We start from the raw sequence: 19,834 nt of genomic DNA, 5'->3' as shown, positions 1-19,834 counted from the left end.
AACGGGGGCAAGCATTTTTGTAATAAATCTTTTTGTTCTATGATTGTTTTCTTTTGCAATTCTTTATCGTCGTACTTAAAGTAGTCGTAGATAAATTGCGTGAGTAGTTGTGATCGGGACCATCTCGGTCTGCGTGCCAGGTTTATCATTGGTTTCTTATTACGCATCGTAAAAATGTACTTTGATGCAGAAGGATCCAGTGTTAAAAAAACACGTTTCGGTGCATAGACAAAATCAAATAGCTTATTACGTGCTCTTTTATTAACGAACACATGGCATGCCAGTAGTGATAATGTTGTAAACGGAAATCTGTTCAAGCAAATTTCCACTGGATGTATTATACCAGGACGGAAATTGTACGAGAACTGTAAACTAGGTTAGACCAGTTGGTATTTCAAAGACGTGGCGCAAACTTGAAAACCGCTTCAAAACCCTTTACCTTTCCACTTTGCTTCTAGGACTTTAAACGGCAGTTTTACGACACCCGACTACTCAAGAAGCCGGGATGCGCTTGCTCGAGTGGTGCTAGAACCGTTTTACATCAAAAAGAAAGATGATACTTTCGTCTGCGTGCCTTCGGTTTTGGTGCACAATGGTAAATACAAGCTGTTAGATCTAGATATTTCTTAGTTTGGTTTGTTACGATGTCCATGGATGTAAATTTTTACTTTATTATTATTTTCTCACATGCTCACTGTGGTTTGAACGGTGCGCAGGTTTGGGATTTTGGCAAGGCTTTTACGTCAAAATTTATTTGGTTTTCCGTTTCATAGATACAGTAGTTGCAGTCTGAGTTTGATGCCTTATATGTTCCTTCCTGCACGCGCAGTGAGTGAAATAGTTCAGCGCATGTCCCACAAGAGTTTTTATAAAAGAGAATGCTTCAGGATAATAACCTTCGTGTAGAGTTTGCACCCTTTCTGTCTCTCCTCGTTCTTTTCAGTTTTTGAGGTTTGGCCACGCCTTTAAAGTACGAGAACAGAATAACGGGTGGCCGCGGCAGAGACTGGGACTCGTGTAGTACGGCCAGGAGAACAATATCATCTTTCGACGACATTTGCAGCAAATCACGCTTATAACATTGTAAATTTTTATTGCTTTCTTTCTTTTTAGCTACTTCTTTCTATCCCTTTCTCGTTCTCTACATCTTTATCTTACTTTGCTTCCCCTATCCGTATATTTACTTTCCTTTATATGATATGATTTATCTCTACACTTCTGTCGCTTCTACTTCCATCGCTTACCTTTGCCAACTTCTTGTTGCACTCTACTACAGAAGGCTTCTTCTGGTCTGCTAGGATGCCTGGATAGCTGAGTGGTTAAGATGCTCGCCTTCGGGCCGTGGGAGAGCACCTAAAACCCCGCCTCGTCAAGAAATTGTCTCGCCAAAATTTTCTCTTTCCTTTTTCTTTCGTTCCATCTCTCTCTCTTTGTGCTAACAAGCACAGAATGAGAAGAGTTAACAGAATTTTGCGCGGATGAAAATCAGTGCAAGTGTACTGTGCGGTGTTGCAAATATTTATTATTCGAAAATACTAAGCGCCAAGGTCAAAATTGCTCTTTCTTCTGTAGATCTACATTTTTATTTCCCTACGTTTTGCACTACACCTCAAGATTGTACCGTGTAAAATTGATAACGTATCGACTATATGCATCGTGCGACGTGTTGGCGTATGGGTCGCAGGAGTCGGTAGTTACTTCAGTTGTTTGAAAGTCGGTTTCAAAAAGCGACTAAGCAACATGAAAGACCGCACAATGCACGAAAAAAGCGTTAGTAGATTCGTATGAGAAGAGCATTGGCTTAAAGCCGAAAAAAATATAGATGATTCTCAGCGAGGATATGTCTGCCAATGTAAGCGACATGGTAACAAAAATCGTTGAGTGAAACGTCATAGATTAAGAGGAGAAAAGAGAAATTGTATGGCAGTGATTGAAAAGTTCCCTCGGAGTAACTAAAGATTTGGTGATGATTAGATATGCCACAATATCTTTTACGACAGTTCAAGGGGAAGCGATTTGATGTTTGAATGAAGGTCGGGTTCTTTTAAAACATGTAGTTTTAAATCAAGATTAAGAGAAGAACAGAAAAATATTTTCTTTGCTGTACAAAATGTTTTCTATACTGTGCCAGAAATGAAAATATAAATGCCTCCAATAAAACGTAGGCATACAACAAATCAATGAGAACATATCTTCAAGCAACACTAAGTTATTATAATTGATTGATTTGTGGGGTTTAACGTCCCAAAACCACCATATGAATATGAAAGACGCCGTAGTGGAGGGCTCCGGAAATTTCGACCACCTGGGGTTCTTTAACGTGCACCCAAATCTGAGCACACGGGCCACTAAGTTATTATAGACTAAAGGCATAATCGGTTAGTGCAGCCTTGATTGCTGACGCGTCCTCGCTGCAGGCGATGGAGGTAAGAAGGTGCTTCCACTCAGCGCTAGTGTTTGAAGAAAAGAAATCTGAAAAAAAAAATCAGTGCCGCGAAAAGTAATAGAAATTTATACTGAGGATCACACTCGATGATGTGTATGGAGGTCCTGAAATGAGTTCCTATTTGAATGAGTTGTTTTGGTAGATAACTTTTTGAAAACGACATGGACAAAAAATTTTCTGGGTAGTTTCAGATCCGTTTTTCCAAAGACCGATTTCATTTGTGAAACGCTAGGTGTAAGATAATCGTCTTAATTATTTAAACACGTTGAAAATTTTGAAATGATTCAACTATAGTTGTTAATGATTTTGACTGGAATCCCAAACAGAACAAGTGAATTTGAGCTTGTGTCTAATCAGTATTTTGTAGAACAGTATTTTTAGATGTCATGGTGCATCGGAAAACTTTCTGCATATTGATTGATTTGTGGGGTTTAACGTCCCAAAACCACCATATGATTATGAGAGACGCCGTAGTGGAGGGCTCCGGAAATTTTGACCACCTGGGGTTCTTTAACGTGCACCCAAATCTGAGCACACGGGCCTACATTTCCGCCTCCATCAGAAATGCAGCCGCCGCAGCCGGGATTCGAACCCGCGACCTGCGGGTCAGCAGCCGAGTACCTTAGCCACTAGACCACCACGGCGGGGCAATTTTCTGCATATGTACCCGCGAGATCGGTTGGTATTGTTTTTGATGTATTCAATGTGCGCATGTCAAGAAAGGTTATTGGGGAGCTGAATTCCGAAATATCTATATGATGTTACGTACTTAAAGTTCATAAAATGGGTTTCTATGACTATGAGAACCATAGTTCCACTAAAAAGGAGTACAATATAATAATAATAATAATAATAATAATATTATTAATAATAGGCAGAAGAACAGGAAGAAGAAGAAGAAGAAGAAGAAATGTTCAGCTTCACGGGGGTTTTAGCCATTTTAGGGCATCATAATCATCATCAATACCAGTTTGGTGGAGCGTGAGCCACGTCCTTGTTTTAAAAGATAAGCCATTTGGTCCGCTGTTACTGGAAAAAACTTGCATTATCTATCTTGTGGTAAAGATGGTCGGAAGGCGAAAGCAATGAGTCGATTGTAGTGACGGAATCGAACTATTTCTGCATTTAGCGTGGTTTAGAGCGCCGGTTGAGCAATGCATAGGACGCCGCCATGCAGCAAAAAACGCAGAGGGCCCGGTCCTTGCACCCGTCTAACATTAAAATAAAATTTCATACCTCTATCGAAAGCACAGCATCGCAGTTAAAGCTCAGTCGTAGCTAAAGGACAGTGGCTGTGCTGCATGTATATGTGTAGATTGAGTAACATGCCTTGCATGAATAATATCATCTGATGAAACTTTTGGTGAGTGAGTAAGTGAACAAACTTTATTTAACCAGCGGATTGTAAACTTTTAGTGTTGTATGTAGTTTCGAAAGACTTACAGACTTTTTATCTAGTCAGATGACAGGCAGCAACTGAGTGAAGGAGGAGTATTGCGGCTGTCAACAAGATATCGGTGTGTCTGTAACAAACATGGTCACGTCAAAGCATGCCAAGAGTAAATGGATACACCACCATAGTTGTAGAAATGCGAGAAAAGGATCGCTCCGGAGGTGTTGCTGTCTGAAATGCGCGACGCATGTGTGCAAGCCTTCTAACTTCAATGAGACTAAGCATATTGTTGATATGTATGTGGTGTGAAAGCTGAAAATGAAATCTTTATGATCACAGTGTATGTCTATTGCAAATCATAAAAAACTGACATCCAGTACTATATGCGCACCAATTTTCAGAACAGTGAATTATGTCACAACGGTATTCATATTTGGAGACTTGAATGGACACATTTTATGTGCCGAGAGAAAATTCTTTCTCCAGCATCAAATGGGAGGGTTTCTGCTCATGTGCTTCATCAGCTGAAGTCACCTAACCACCGTTCACAGACCTGTGTATGGCGGTCAGGTGACTTGGGTATGTGATGAACATGACGATAAACAATTTCATTACAAACTGGAATGCAAAAGTCAGTGAGTACACTGCAAAAAATGTTTTCTATTGTATATGAAAAAACCTGTAGGTAACATGCTTCCAGCCACGCCCGTACAAATAAAATGAAAGTCTAGAAATGGTGTAGCATTCAAACACGTACAGATAGTCATGCATAACATCACCCGATTCCGTAACATTGGAATGAAGAGCACTATATGGTATGTACACTGTAGGGCCATCTATGTGGTGCTATGTTTCAATCAATTCACTTTCTGTACGCAAGAAACAAATGCATCATTCGTAAGTGTAAGCATGCATAAAAAAAACAGCATCGCTGGGATTTCTTTTTACGAGGGGCACATTGTAGTGCCATCTATGTGATGCTATAATTTAATCAATACGGTAGGTATACGTAAGGATCTATGTATCATCCATAAGGTAAATAATAGGCATGCATTAAAGAAATGCATTGCTTGGATTTTTTATGCAGATGCACATAAAAAATATAGGTGAAGCATATGCAATGTGAATTCACAGAAACTTTAATTGATTGTAATGTCTTATTACAGATCGAGAATGTAATAAAAAGTCTTATGAAAACCTACAAACAGTTGTGGCATTCGTGCTTCTCAAAAGCCCATATAATAAATAATTTTAGCATTTGTACTTCCTGCACATTCCTGCGGCACCTGTAACAATTCCGCAGGTGTGTTCACTGAAAAACAAAACAAAAGGAGTATCATCATAATCACGCTCCTCGAGTACAAAAAGCAAGAATTGTAGCAATCACGTAGTCTCATCCCATTTTGTAGCCTTACGTGTACATTACACTGCCCCTATACAGCGCAGAGAGACGATGAGAGAGGGGAGAAAAGAAGGGGAAAGCAGGGAGCATCAGACAGGTTGGACCTGGTTCGCTATTTTGCACGACAGCAGGAAGAAAGAAATATCAGCACTGATCATGCGAAAGATAAAAAGGCTTGCTTGTATTTGCGTAAAACAATTATTACACCAAGCAAAGTTTCTAGAAGAAGCGAATTTTTCAAAAAAATTCAAAACATGCCAACTGTTATTTTGTCGTATTGCTGCATGGTGTTTGCATTACACATGCACTGACTGTGCCGCCATGAGACAATGAGGTTAAATTATGTTTAATTGTTAACTACCTTGAAAAGAATGAAAAAAAAAAACTCATGGAATTCTGTGAACCAGTGGGGGTGGTAGGATTAGGAAGGTATCGACACAAAATTTCGCAGCTGAGAGAGTTTATGACATGGATTCCCATGAACACGTGCATACCGTCTGCAAATATTGATGATGACATGTGGGTTTAACGTCCCAAAATCACCATATGATTATGAGAGAAGCCGTAGTGGAGGGCTTCGGAAATTCTGACCACCTGGGGCTGTTTAAAGTGCACACAAATCTGAGCACACGAACCACCAGCAGTTTCGCCTCCATCGAAAATGCAGCCACCGCAGCTGGGATTCGATCCCGCGACCTGCCGGTCAGCAGCCAAACACCTTAGCCATAGAACAAGGCGGGGAGGGGGGGGGGCTATCGTTTGCAAATATTGGTTGGAATCTGGTATATACGAATTTTGAGGTTTGCATGCGCGATTCAGTGCTATATGCCACTCCTCACAGAAAGGACACCCTTGAAAGTGACGCTCTGCTTGCCCAATGTCGGTGCGACAAGTTTTATCAACATAGTCATCATTTCCCCTTTGCCCTATTAGTGCCAGCAGATAGACTTGCGAGCGGCCACCAGTAAGTCTAGTCAATGGACTCGATGCACACTTCATGTTTAGCGACTCTGCTTTCTTGTTTCTCCGTTTGAAAGGAGTTCATGAGGACTGCGTTAAAGCATGTCACAGTTCTGTGTGCTGGTTTAGAAGGGCATCAGCACATGCTAGGTGTGGTAGTTGCACATGTAGGCTTATTAAAGACGATAGTCTTTCTTGGGACCTTCGACGCAAAAATTTTGGCCGGTCTGTTTGTATGTCTGTGTGTCTGTACACTTGTCTGTTTGTCCTTTCTTACAGGCATCGGGTACTTGAAACGGCTGACCCCATCTGCAGCGACCGCCAATGTTGCTCAAGGTTGAGCGTTCATGCTTGTGTAATTGTCAATTAAAAAGCAATTATTGCACATGTCTGGGGAACCATAACAACACGCATATATTCTGCATATGCATCTCTTACTGGAAAATGCATACATAAATAATTTTAAGGACCGTAGCACTTATCACGCTGCACTTACCATGCAACGCTTGCACGGAACGGGGAGTGTTTCCAACGCTTTGCCAAGACAAGATGGTGGTGGCACCTACCCGTCGCCTCGCGTTCTACAGCTTATCCCTTCCGAGACAGCTGCGCACGGCCACGTGCTTTGTGTTTTAAAAAAACTGCCAGATGGAGCTCATTTCTCACGTGTGACATGACTTGATGCACTCGTTCGCCTCCGCTGCACGCTCGAGGCACTCTAACGCAGTGCCTCCGGAATACCATTCACCAATTTTCTTGCGCAGAACATCAAATAAACGATTTGTTCACTCTCTCCACACGCAAAACTATCGTCTTTCGACGACGTTTGCAGATTACATGCAGATATGGGGCCAATTTTCGTTTTTGGAGCTCTTTCAAACTGAAACTGAGACTGGTTCATAATGAGGACCCTGTAATTGTTTATAGCAGCACGTGCCAGTAATTAGTGTGCCATGTAAAAAAAGTGCTAATGCAGTATTTTTTTCAGTACCCTCTTCAAGAAGAGCGATGTGGCAGCAGGGCGCTAATAATTAAAAACTCTTCCTCACATGATATATGAAGTACTTACCAGCTGCATGCAATATTTCAAGAAATTCAATGTCATTCCTGCAACAAAGGCAAAAAGCTTTGACGAACAGAATGTAAGCATTTTGAGAGATTTTCCCTTGCCTGACATATAATCAAGGAGTTGGCTGGCTGCTTAACAATCAATTATTCAGCTGAAAGTGCTGGTCTCCAGAACACCCTGGCCCTTCTTTAGCATTGACAGTGAGCACTTGCATTATCGAAAGGATGTTGATGATTGACTTCTAGCTGGGTTACAGTACTGGTAGAAACAAGTTCAGCTTTGGAGAATAACATATAGAAGTGTTGAGGTTCTAAACCTTAGAATCACAATATTATTACGAGACAAGCCCTAGAAATTGTAAGAAAATGAAAGACAGTAGAGGATGGTATGAGGATAATGAGTATCCGAATATCAAAACAATTAAAGCTGGCAGTATTTGTGCACTAAAATGCTGTTGCGTTTGCTAAGCTGAGATGGTCACCAATCTACTGCAGATGCTCCATGACCCAATTCACTAGCAAATAGCATAATCCCAGAATCAGTTATAGATGGTACCACCAGAAGCTTAGATGGTGCAAACAATTCAGTAAACACTCGCTGATGTGTCTTGCAGGCAACATGCAAAAGACATTGGACCAGATGACATAAGCAATAAGAAAGACATGGATTTACTATACACCAGAATCAGCACAACAGGCATTTAAACATGCAAGGTATCACATGTAAGAACCACAAAGCCACAAAGACCATGCTAACAGGACGAACACCTGAGCTGATATACCCAAAAGAAGTTTATGACAAAGATGTACTGATTAAACTTTTTGCAGATGCAAGAATGCTAATGTCTGAATCAACTAATCCATAAACAACACTGCTGTGCATACCACCAATGCTCTCAATAACAGTAAAAAAATAATTGAACAGATTGTTTAATGTTGACTGAGTGAATGCTTTGAACAGATATCTGGTGACCAGCATAGTAAGCAAAGCTTTCTTGCAACATCCTGCAGAAGGCAAGATATGAGGACATTGTGGCTGCTGCCACAACCTCAGCGGAATGCGTGAAAAAATTGCAAAAAAAAATCTGCGAAGCTGATGCGATCGACATCTTGCATGAATCAGATGTGCTAAATATTTCACATGTGAGCACTGACCATGCAATTTCTTCAGCTCGAGTGATGAAGTTGGAAGTGTTCTTTAGGCAAGGTATGGAAGTGGGCTAGTTGGTATTCCATAATGTAATATGGCACAAAAAGAAAACAAAAAAAGAGAAACAAAAAGACAAGCACTGGCTTATGGCACAGAAAAGTGCACAGAGAAAAGAGAAACAAAAAGACAAGCACTGATTTACAACTGTTATTTGCAACTACAACACACAAAGATATGCCTGGGACATGCGATCACAATCATACTTGTCGTAGCATGAAGCCGACGAAACAAACTAAACCAAAAAGCCAGAAAAATCCACTGAAATAACGCATGCAAAAAAGTTTTTGTAAACTAGACCTTTTTTTTGTTAGTGCATTAGATGGCTTGTTAATGCAGATTACATTAGCTACTGCCACAACCAATTGATGAATCTTTCGATACTAAGATGAGTGGTCAACACTGTTGCTTCATGAAATAAAGACATGCATTGGCATTTCACAATGTGAGCTGCCAGAATACCAAAATTGGAAATCAAGAAGTGCAAAACAAAGTCTGTTGTTTTATGAAACAAAGAGAGGCATTAGCATTGAGCAGATTCACTTACGTAAAAACCATCACAGTGTTGACCAGTCACTTTAACAATAGCAACAAAATCATTGTTGACACATCATCATCATCAGCCTGACTACGTCCACTGCAAGGACAAAGACCTCTCGCATGTTCCATCAGTTAAGTTTGTCCTGTGCTTGCTACTGCCAATTTATACCCGCAAACTTCTCAATCTCATCTTACCACCTAACCTTCTGCCTCCCCCTAACCCACTTGCCTTCTCTGGAAATCCAGTTAGTTACCTTTAATGACCAGTGGTTATCCTGTCTACGCACTACATGCCCGGCCCATGTCTATTTCCTCTTCTTGATTTCAACTATGGTATCCTTAACCCCCATTTGTTCCCTGATCCACTCTGCTCTCTTCTTGTCTCTTAAGATTACACCTACCCTTTTTCTTTCCATTGCTCGCTACGTCGTCTTCAATTTAAGCTGAACCCTCTTTGTAAGTCTCCAGGTTTCTGCTCCGTAGCTAAGTACCGGCAAGATACAGCTGTTATATACCTTCCTCTTGAGGGATAGTGGCAATCTACCTGTCATAATTTGAGAGTGCTTGCCAAATGTGCTCCACCCCATTCTTATTCTTTTAGTTACTTCAGTCTCGTAGTTCGGCTCCGCGGTTATTACCTGTCCTAAGTAGACATAGTTTTTTACAACTTGAAGTGCACTATTACCTATCTCGAAGCACCGCTCTTTTCCGGGGTTGTTGTACATTACTTTCGTTTTCTGCAAATTAATTTTAAGACCCACCTTTCTGCTCTCCTTGTCTAACTCCGTAATCATGAGTTGCAATTTGTCCCCTGAGTTTATCAGCAGTGCAATGTCATCGGCGAAGCGCAGGTTACTAAGGTACTCTTCATTAACTCTTATCCCTAACTATTCCCATTCTAGGCATCTGAAAACCTCCTGTAAGCACGCGGTAAATAGCATTGGCGAGATTGTATCACCCTCCCTTATACACTTCTTGATTGGTATTCTGTTGCTTTATTTATGAAGCACTATGGTAGCACTTGATCCCCTGTAGATTTCTTCCAGGATGTTTATATATGCTTCGTGGATGCCCTGATTCTGCAGTGTCTGATTCAGTAGAAATATCAATGGCCATGTAAATGCCTTCTCGTAATTAATGAAGGCTATGTATAGTGGTTGGCTATATTCTGAGCATTTCTCTATTACTTGGTCAATAGAAGGAATGTGGTCGATTGTTGAGTAGCCTGTTCGAAATCCTGCTTGTTCCTTTGGTTGATTGAATTCTAATGTATTCTTTGCTCTGCTAGCAATTACCTTTGTAAATAGCTAGTATACTACGGAGAGCAAGCTGATCGGCCTGTAATTCTTCAAGTCCTTGTCATCTTCTTTCTCACGTATTAAGATAATGTTTGCATTCTTCCAAGACTCTGATACTCTTCCCATTAGAAAAACTAGTGACCCTGTTTACAAAGTGTCTCTTAACACAATTTGTCCTCCATCTTTCAGCAGATCTGATGTTACCTTATCCTCACCAGCAGCTTTGCCTCTTTGCATGCTCTCCAAAGCTTTTCCGACTTCTATCATTACTGGTGGGGTGTCATTTGGGTTACTGCTAGTTCTTATAGTATTAAGGTTTTGGTATTCCCGGCTACTGTACAGGTCTCTCTAAAACTCCTCCGCTATTTTAGCTATCCTATCTATATTGGTAGTTACTTTGCCTTCTTTGTCCCTTAGTGCATACATCCGATTTTTGCCTATCCCAAGTTTGCTCATCACTGCTTTGACGCTCCCTCCGTTTTTCAGAGAGTGTTCAATTCTCTTCATGTTATACCTTCTTCCATTGGATACCTTTCGCCTATTAATCAACTTCGAAGGCTCTGCCAGTTCTGCTTTGTCTATTGCACTTGAGACTTTCCTGCTTTGACGCTTCTTAATGAGATTCTGCCTTTCCTCGGAAAGCTTGCCAGTGTCCTGTCTAACTACCCTGCCTCCAATTTCCACTGCACACTTCGTAATTATACTCGTCCGTTTATCATTCATTGTATCTACGCTAAGGTTGGTTTCCTCAATAAAAACCGAGTACCTGTTCTGAAGAGAGACTCGGAATTCCTGTACTTTCCCTCTCAGTGCTCGCTCATCGATTGGCTTCTTGAGTATAAGTTTCTCTCATTTGTTCTTCAAGTCTAAATGAATTCGAGACCGTACCATTCTATGGTCACTGCATCGTACCTTGCCAACCACTTTCACATCCTGCACGATGCCTGGGTGTGCACTCATTATAAAGTCTATTTCATTCTTATTTTTGCCATTAGGGCTCCTTCATGTCCACTTACGATTTCCTTGTTTTCAGTAGAAGGTATTCAAAATCCGTAAGTTATTGCATTCTGGTAATTCTACTAGAAGCTCTGCTCTGGCATTTCTAGTACCAATGCCATAATCTCCCTCAGCCTGGTCTCCAGCCTGCTTCTTCCCTACCTTCGCATTAAAGTCTCCCATCAGTATAGTATACTGTGTTTTTATCTTACTCATTGCCGATTCCACGTCTTCATGCAAGCTTTAAACTGAAGGGTCATCATGGCTAGATGTAGGCGCGTCAGCCTGTACCACCTTCATCTTGTATCTCTTATTGAGTTTAATTGCGATACCTACCACCCTTTCATTATTGCTAGAGTATTTCTTTATGTTGCCAGCTATGTTTCTGTGAACAAAGAACACCACTCCCAGTTCTCTTGTGTCAGCCAAGCCCAAATATCAAAGGGCGTGCCCATTCTGTCGCACTGTATAGGCTTCGTCTGTCCTCCTAACCTCACTGAGCCCTATTACATCCCATTTACCGTAATTACTTGAATCTAACGCGCACCTTTTTTCCGGTTAAGCGAGTTCATAAATCGCATGCACGTTAGAATCGAGTACGAAAAAAAAATGATTATGATCATTCCATTGCCATCGGCACTTTCAAAATGGCCGCCCCCTACGTGCGTCGGCATGGCGCGTCGGCCATTTCTGGCTATGTGTTTCCCATGTGCGGCACTTCGTACGTGTGCTGAGGAGTTCGTCATTTTGTAGTACATTAGCATCGACGGCATGGTAGGGCCGACTAAAAAAACTCAACGAGTGTACCACAATGCTGCTTTTAAAAGAAAAGTCATCGCGGTCGTTCGGAGTTCCCGAAACGTGCGTGCGGGACTGGCGGAAACAAAAGCAGAATATTGTCGACAGTAAAGATTCACGCAAAGGCTTCAGTGGACCACAGCAGGGTCGGTTTCCACAAATTGAAGAGCTGCTCGGCGAGTATGTGATTAAGCAGTGAGCGGCACAGCGGCCCGTGACGACAGAACTGCTCCAAGTGCAGGCTATGCAGTTAGCCTTAGAAAAAGGGCTAATGCAGAGCCAGTTTAAAGTGAGCAGGTGCTGGCTAACTAACTTTATGAAGAGGAAAGGTTTTTCCCTCCGAAGGCGAACGGGCATATGCCGGAAGTTGCTGGAGGAGTACGAAGAAAAGCGTCAAAGTTATTAGAGGTTCCTCCTAAACTTGTGGCACAACAACGGCTACCTGCTTGGGCAAATCGGGAATGCTGATCGGACGCCTCTTTACTTCGACATGCCTGGCACCACAACCGTCGAGGAGAAGGGGGCGAAGCAAGTTCGTGTACTGACATCGGGCCACGGTAAAACTAGAGTGACAGCAGTGCTCCGTTGCAGGTCAGATAGGCACAAGCTTCCCCCGTACCTCACATTTAAACGGAAGACGCTCTCAAAAGGAGTCGTTTTCCCGAGTGGTGTGATCAAGCGGGTCAACGAGAAAAATGGGTGCGCGTTGCAATCGATGTCTTAGTTTTTTGTCTTTTTTTTGTCGTGGAAACCGGGTGCGCATAACAATCGAGGGCACGGTAGAATCGAGTAAATACGGTAATGCCCTCTAGCTCCTCGAATAGCACAGCTAAACTTGCCTGACTAGATAAGGTTTTAGCGTTAAACGTTGCCATGTTTAGGTTCCACTGGCGGCCTGTCCGGATCGAGAGATTCTTAGCACCCTTTGCTGCGTTGCAGATCTGACCGCTGCCATGGTCAGTTGCTTCACAGCCGCTGGAGACTGAGGGCCATGAGTACTTGACTGAGGGCCGTAAGTACTGAATCGTTGATACAGGTTCTCTTAGATATTGCTACTACCTCGACAAGTCATTCATTGCACTAACTAAAAGGAAACTAGTAGCTCCCTTAGATTCACCTGCACTTGATAATCCTATGTAGTTCAGCTGCCTTTTGGTTTTGCTTTGACAGATATGGCTGTGATAACATGTGTCAGGTATGTATTTTTGTGTTGGTTAAGTGAACGATAGTTGGAAATAGCACTTGTTTTTGTCGTTCCTTTATAATGTTTAAGCTTCAGCACATAAAGTGCAAAGCACACAGTGTTATTTAAACATGTTAGGGAGCTGTACCAAGAGAACATACTAATTTATTGTCCTACCAGCTTTTAAACCAGACAAAAAGTCACATTCAGTAGTTTCAAATAAATGGCAAAGTTGCAAAGTTTTTATCAATTGCTAACTCATAAAAGTGCTGAGCTTCCTAATGCAACTTGATGAAAACTGGCATCATTACAGCAAAGTAGCAGCCATTTGGGTCATATACTTTTTTGAAAAAAGTTGATCATGTTAACGGAATCCTGACAAGAGACCCACTCGGGGCACGTTGTGAGGCCCAGAAGCCGAAAACTTCCAAGGCCATGCTTCAGTCATCTTTCCAAAAGCAATATGCGGCAGAGAGTGTCAACTTTCAATAATGATCTGGCGGGAGCTATTTTGTGAACAGTACCCAAGAGCTCTGCCATATCAGTGAAATCTTGTTCTAAAAAGGTTTACACTAAACTAGCCTCCTAATGACATGGTACAATTCAATAAAGTATCTCAGACATATATAAAAACTAGCTAATGTCACGGAAGTTTGGAGCTGTTTTAGACACCTCCCACACACATCTGTTGAGCCAGTCACGTGAGAGCTACTGTGGCCAACAATGCAGATTCGCTTCCCAAGTTCAACCAGCATGTGCTGAAACTAAGCTCCACGAGTGCAACTGTGGAACTCGCTGAGTGTTGACACAACTTCGCTGCTCTGTAACCCCATGCTTTGAAACATTGCGCTTATGTAGTGCCAAGCCAATGGAAGCTATGATACTGACAGATTTTCAGCCTGCTGAGATTCACGCAAAAAAATGGACAGGTTTTGGATGAAGAACAGCATGCACATGAAAATAATAATAATGAAGCTTTATGCTCAGAAGGAAGAATAATAAACTGATCATGAGTCTTGCATATATAAAAGATTTATTTTCCCAGAAATTGCCAAAGCTTCTTGGTATCTCTATTTGTCTTAAAATCAAAGCTAGAAATGTGATATTTTACATATTTTGGAATCATGGCAGTCATCACTTTGAAAAATATCACTAGATTTCTGTTCCCAGATTCGAAAAAACAAGTACCAAAGCTATTTCATAAGAGATGCATGCTGACATGTAGTTTTTGCAGCGATTGCATTTTCTTGCACATAACCGACACTTCCAATACAATCCGCTAAGGAAAAAAAAAGTGGAGGGGGGAGCTGTGTAGGAAATTCCTTGCGTATTGACACAAAGCAAAATTGAGCACCAAAATTAGTGCAATACAGACACTGATAGTTAGTGTACAAATTGTTCGAGTTAGCAGGGTATACCATGTCCTCATCTGACCAACCCTATTATGATGCAAGCACACTGGTATCTCCTACAATGAATTATCAGTTATATCAGGGTATCGAAGAGGTTCAAATCAAAAACCCGAAAATAAACAATTGTGCAGAAAACCGTGATAAGCTTGCACTCATGATCTGCTGTTAAAATGCAGCACTTCACATGAAAAACTGTACCATATGAGAATAAGCTATTACAAGACATTTTATGATTAATAAAACACACCTGGTTAGGACAGTTCAGCTGCTCTGACAGGACATTTGCTTGGTGCACATGGTTGAGCTTCTTTACTTTTGCAGTAACAGATGTCCTCGACCGCTGTCCTCCTTCACGCTTGGTAACCTTTGGGGGATTGATATGAAACAGCTGCCTGTAAAATGAAAATTTTCTTTAGTTAGCAAGAAGACCATCCATGCGCTTTAACTGTCTTGCTACTCCAAGACTGTATAATACCACCATAGAAAGCAGTTACCTGAGATAGTATTACTAGCTTAGCCAGGGGGGGGTGGGTGGCACACTGGGTCTATGCTCTTCCTTCCCCACATTTTTTTTTTGCCATGGCAGGTGCCCCCTGCTCTCCCGAGAAGAAAAATTCTGCCTAAGCCTTTGACTACTACCTAAAAAATAATTATTTTTCTGAGTCGTGATGGTCTGAACATGCACATGACCAAATGGTTCACAATGCATTAGCAGCAACTACTGCATTTGACAGTGTAACCAGCTGAAGCGAAATTTCAAGGCACTGTTAGTTGTGTCGAGTGGTTTCTCATAATGCGGTATGTACATGTGCATAGCGGCTTTTTTTGCAAACACTGCATACATTATTAAAGATATTCTGGTTTTGCAACTTGTGCACATGGTTACGATACAGCTGGTGCATGACCCTCAAGTTAGTTTTTGTTGCTTGTTTTTACATAGATATATGTGCAGCAGACTAAAAGCATGTGCACATGTAATAATAATATTTATAATATTAATAATATTATTATTAACAATTATATCTGGAGTACAACACCCAACACCACTGCTTGATTATGAGGGACCCCATCGTAGAAGACTCCAGAAATTTCGACCATCTGGTGTTCTTTACCGTGCACAGACATTGCACAGTACACAGTCCCATTTCAGTGGAGGCGAAATGGCCTAACGTGGCAGAGATCAGTGAACGTAGAATGCAAAGTAATGAAACAATGTGTGTAAGCAATTATCAAATTCAATGTGCAACAGGAAATGCAATAAAGAGAGTAATGCCTTAAAGTAACCTATTTAAAGCAAATGTCCCCCCTCCACGTCTGCATCACAAAATAAATTACCAGAAAAGTGTAGGGTGGGCTTGAGAGAATAGCACCAAAACTCAACATGATGGCAACAGATTTTTTTTACTCCAGGGAAAAAAAAAAGCAGTGTAAGCATGAAAGTCTCATTCTTGGCAAGGTGTAATATAATTGGTTTTGATACAATCAGCCTAAGGCAAGCAAGGAGACATGACCAGACTGCGTGATTATACTATCGAAGCACCACTGACAAGAAATCCGCACCAATGCAAAAGCTTCAGGCAGTATACACAAATACTGAAGGTCGTGTATATGCCAAATATGTGCACCGTAGGAATCTCATCTGAATCGCAAATACCAATCTTGAAAGTCAAGGTTTTGCTTGTAGGAACCTAAAATTAACCATGGGTGTCATGAGCACAGTTGGGCGAGTGTTAATAATGTGGAAAAAGTAAATATCACTGTGAAATTGCGATGCTATGTGCCTGCACCTGAATGAGGTTATCAATGTTTCTAATTGGGATTTTGTTTGATTGAAGCAAATCAGAGTTGCATGAATGTGGTGCATAACAGAGTGCAAAGTGTTTCCTGAAACAGTACAGAAATTAGCTACAAAACTGGACAAGACATCCACTCAGAATTTCACAGTTTACTCTAGATTTAGGTATGCCAATACTATATGTACTATATACTAAATACCTATATATATTATATACATTACTTTTTTTAAACAGCAACCATCACTGCACGTGTACTCTGATACAGCCATTCCTGTACTTGATATGGGGGATTTTACGTGCCAAAACCACTATATGATTATGAGGCACGCGATTGTGAAAGGCTCTGAAAAGTTTGAGTACCTCATCTTCTTTAACGTGAAGTGACATCACACAGTGCTTCGGCCTCTATCACCTTTATCAAAATGTGACTGCCAGAACCTGGTTCGAGTCCACAACTTCCAAGTGTGCAGCTAAGCACCATAACCGTTCTACCATCAATCGTAGCGGCAAGGAATGTCTCACTCGTGATCTCATGCTTAGCATGTACCATGATAGAAATGTTCTTTTTTTCTTCCACATCTCAAGGCCCCACTCTTGCTCCTTTTTGAAGAGACAAAGGCCTCTCAATCGAGCATTTGTTCTTCTGACTTTGCACATCTCTTTACACTTGTGTGTAAATGCCTGTCTACTCTTTGCTTTCGAGCTGTCAAATTTCTCATCTTGCACCTTGGCTACACGGAATACCTAGAACACACGTTTTAGTCATGTCTGCACTAACTGCAATAACTAGGTCAGAGCATTGTTACACTCTGTACAAACTGTAGAAGTCAAGGCACAAGTATAAATTTTCTTCATAACAACAGCTTGCAGTGCAGTGTTAAACCTAAACTAAAGAACTAGTAGGCATTAACAAAGTGTCAGGACCTGGCATGCGATGCTACATTCCACTGTGCAAATACCATCATTAACAGCCCACAGATCAGGTCAATGCTTTTTTTTTATTCGTAAGAGATGAATGCTTTTAGAGTTTTGCGAGCCATAACTTACAAAAATATTCGGGAACACTTTTAGTGGTTGGCATCAGACATTTTTGAATTTGTGTGCAGAAATAATAAATTCCAGTACTGAATTTAAGGCGGCACTGAATTTAATAAGAGAATGACAGCACTCATTTAACAATGCAAATTACCACCAACAGAAAGGCTGACATTTGCAAGAATTCTAGTGTGATCGCAGCACTATTTGGGTACATCATGTTGAATGTATAATAAGTGAAGAACATTACACAGACTGCCTCGGTAAAATCGGCCGCTTCACAAACGAGTTCCTGCTCACAGGTGACATAACATTTGTCTGAAATGATGGTTCCTGTAAAAAAAAATGAAAGACTCCTATAGTAAAACTCACGTTACAGCATCAATTTAGAAATTAAGTATTGCTACAAAGTTTTACAAGATTTACATGGTACAATGGGAGAGCCTATATTTTTATCGCTTTATTTGATGGTTTTCAGTCAACTAACAACTGTTCCAGCAGCGTCTTAGGAACAAAAAAAAATTAATATAAAAGCTCATTTACATTCGACTTGTAGTAGTTACAGTAAACAAGTAACCAATCAAAATTGCAATTACATTTTTTAAATGTATTGATTAGGGAGGGGGGGTTAAATTCAGCCCTAGAAAAGTAACTCAAGAATCATAGAAATGTAATCAGTTCCTTTAACACTACTTCATAATTTTATTACTGTAGCACAATAATGCAAGTTTACGTAATCTCTAACCTTGTGGCTGGCATGTTAAACTACTGGAGTTGGCATGTTAAAGAGAAGGTTAAAGGTTTGTTGCAGGCTGAAAGGCTTACCGAGACCTCGGCGGCGGATTGTACAAATGGTGCTCATGGGTTCATATAAAAACTGCGTGTTCAAGGAAACAGACTTCTGTTGGTAAATTGTCTCTTCCATAGGTCATCGTTGTAGATGTTTGTGCAATTGAACAATTTGGATCTGGTTAACGTTTAATGTCATTAGTTTATCAAAGTTGTTATTAATAATAATTGAGTGCTTTCTTGCTAAGAAATCAGCTGCTACATTGAACACTCTCAGTGCATGTGCTGGAGTGAAAGGTCGTATTATATATAAAGCAACACCTTGCACACTGGTCATGGTTGTGCAGTGCTTTGCTGCTACTGGCCCTTAGATAAGGTATTGCAGGTAAGGTGTTAATTTTGGGCAAACAGTTACAAGAAGAATGAAAAAACCTAAAGTGTTACAGTTTTGAAAAGAAATCATAGATTGTATGACAAAAATTAAAAGAATTTGTAATCGATTACAAGTAACCAATTACTTTAAGAGATTACATAAAATTTATCTAGACCATATGAAGACATGTTCTAGAGAGCAGGTTCTTCCTATAAAGTGCATTACGAATGTTCTTGCACATCATAAGAATTGTTCCTGCCAGTGCAAATACAATACTATTTAATCAGGTTTTTGGTCCCAAAACAAGAAAGCAATTATGAGAGACCCTGTAAGGGGCAGGGGGTGGCTTAAAGTGCACCAAAATCTAAGTACATGGGCCTCAAGCATTTACTCCCCCCACCCATCAAAAATGGAGTCACTGCGGCTGGGATTCAATCTCCTGACATATGGACCAGCAGTCGAACCACCATAAGCACTAGACCATCGTGTCGAGTGTTCCCATCCATGCAGGTCAAATTGCTTCAGAGGTTGCATGTGGCACAACTGCAGTGTCCCACCATATGCTGAATGTGCAGTATAAAAACCGTTCATTTTTACCCTGTATTTTACAAGTGATAGTACTTGATTTCGTACCGCGACTGCTGTTAAAAGCCTTTGTCCTCTCATTCTTTACCCTTTACCCGCCCATCATCTGAATTCCTGGACATGGTGACAAAACAGTTTTAAATGTAGGACCAACCTACATTTCTCAATGACATATGATGCACCAACCAAAAGATATGTAGCAGCTTGCGATAACCTTGTATGACAAATGATCGCTTTCCATGGTGTATAATGCAAACTTTTATTAATAGCGGCACTTACAGTGTTTGCCAATATCTTTCCTTTACTGCAAAAGTAAAAAAAAAGTTCTGCATGCCCCACCCACATGCAAGACAATTACTGTGAAAATATTAGCATGAGTGTATATATTTACAAAGTTAACCATAAACATGATGACCTGATCAATCAATTCTTTGCTACTAACAAAAGAAGTACGGTAGAGTACATTCTCAGCATAGTGTGACTGCCTTCCGATAGTGCATCTTTTAAAATATTGAAGTTTATTCATACACGCATACATACATCATATCTACAT

At 40.8% G+C, this 19,834-nt stretch overlaps 1 protein-coding gene across 7 annotated transcripts in view; it reads right to left on the bottom strand.

The window, feature by feature from the left end:
• Positions 1 to 4,307: 4,307 nt before the first annotated feature.
• LOC119162364 (uncharacterized) overlaps positions 4,308 to 19,834 on the bottom strand; it is a 67,145-nt gene continuing 51,618 nt past the window's right edge. The window contains exons 7-11 of one of the 7 annotated variants that reach the window (XR_012887384.1): positions 18,360 to 18,411; positions 17,785 to 17,867; positions 15,198 to 15,296; positions 14,951 to 15,095; positions 4,308 to 5,151 (exon numbers count right to left, since the gene is read on the bottom strand). The gene's annotated coding sequence lies outside the window, so the exon portion shown is untranslated. The remainder of the gene's footprint in view (positions 5,152 to 14,950; positions 15,096 to 15,197; positions 15,297 to 17,784; positions 17,868 to 18,359; positions 18,412 to 19,834) is intronic. The other 6 variants (XM_075879519.1, XR_012887383.1, XR_012887385.1 and 3 more) reach the window with 6 other exon arrangements.

The sequence above is a fragment of the Rhipicephalus microplus genome, chromosome X, assembly GCF_043290135.1.
Source record: "Rhipicephalus microplus isolate Deutch F79 chromosome X, USDA_Rmic, whole genome shotgun sequence".
In the NCBI taxonomy this organism is placed as follows: domain Eukaryota; kingdom Metazoa; phylum Arthropoda; class Arachnida; order Ixodida; family Ixodidae; genus Rhipicephalus; species Rhipicephalus microplus.
This window is presented reverse-complemented; position numbering and strand designations above follow the sequence as displayed.